The sequence below is a fragment of the Aplysia californica genome, unplaced genomic scaffold (assembly GCF_000002075.1).
Source record: "Aplysia californica isolate F4 #8 unplaced genomic scaffold, AplCal3.0 scaffold00395, whole genome shotgun sequence".
Taxonomy (NCBI): domain Eukaryota; kingdom Metazoa; phylum Mollusca; class Gastropoda; order Aplysiida; family Aplysiidae; genus Aplysia; species Aplysia californica.
This window is the reverse complement of record NW_004797665.1, coordinates 749,725-750,849: the sequence shown is the minus strand read 5'-3', so window position 1 is coordinate 750,849 and position 1,125 is coordinate 749,725.

Below are 1,125 nucleotides of genomic sequence, written 5' to 3'. Positions count from 1 at the left end.
GCTGTCCAGAAATATGGCGTTTCATTGGTCCAAAAATGTGATAATCTGAGGGGGCCAAGTCAGGACTGTGAGGTGAGTTTGGCAGAACTTCCAAGCCGAACCTTTGGATCCAGTCTTTCGTAGCGTTTGCAGTGTGTGGCGTTTCGCTGTCATGCTGCAAAATGACCCCGCAGGACTACCGTCCTGGTCTTTTTCGGCGCACAACCTCTCTCAACTTATCAAGAGTCTGGTAGTATCTGTTAGCATTAATAGTTTGTCCTGGGTCCAGAATGTCAAGAAGCAAAACACCATTAGCATCCCAGAAAACCGTGGCCATGAGTTTCTTCACCCAAGGCTGAACTTTAAACTTTTTCGGGGGAGGTGAAGACGTATTCTTCTAAACCATTGAATCCCTTTTCGTCTCAGGGGTCTTGTGGTGTATCCAAGTCTCATCACCTGTAATAATGCTTCTCAGGAATGCTTCATCGTATTGTTGGAGGTCTCCAGATACGTTCATGACTCCCGTGACAGCTTGGCGACAACGATTCAACATAGTCTGAGACACTTCAACACGTTGCGTCTTGTGGTCAGCTGTCAGCTCTTTTGGGACACATTAAGCAGAGACCTTTCGATAGTGCAGCTCATCAAACACTATCCTATCGACAGTCGACTTTGAAATGTTGAGCCACAATGAAATTTCGTGGTTTGTTAGGCGCCTGTCTGTTTGAATGAGTTCGTTAACGCGACTCTTGTTGTCCTCAGTCTTGGCAGAAAAACAAGGTCCTGGTCATGGATGAACTTTGTCATTGACACCCGTATGCCCGGCTTAGAACTTACTACACCACTCATATGCCTGTGACTGTGCCATAACTTTCTCCCCGTAAACTGACTTAAATTTCATTTTGTATTTCTATAGGTTTTGGAACTTTTGCGGTCAGAAACCGAATATAGACATCTCTTTTACTTTTACCCTTAGGAGTAGCAAAGATAGTAGAAGACAAGATGGGCCACTCAGCCTAAAAAGTGTCCGCAGGAAGTATGCTCTTTTTACTTCAGATGGCGCTGCAGTCTGTTTTGAAGCTCTCTTTCGTTTTTCCAGAAGAAGAATAGGAATAGCACCTCCTTGCGTGCGCAGATCGACTGCTG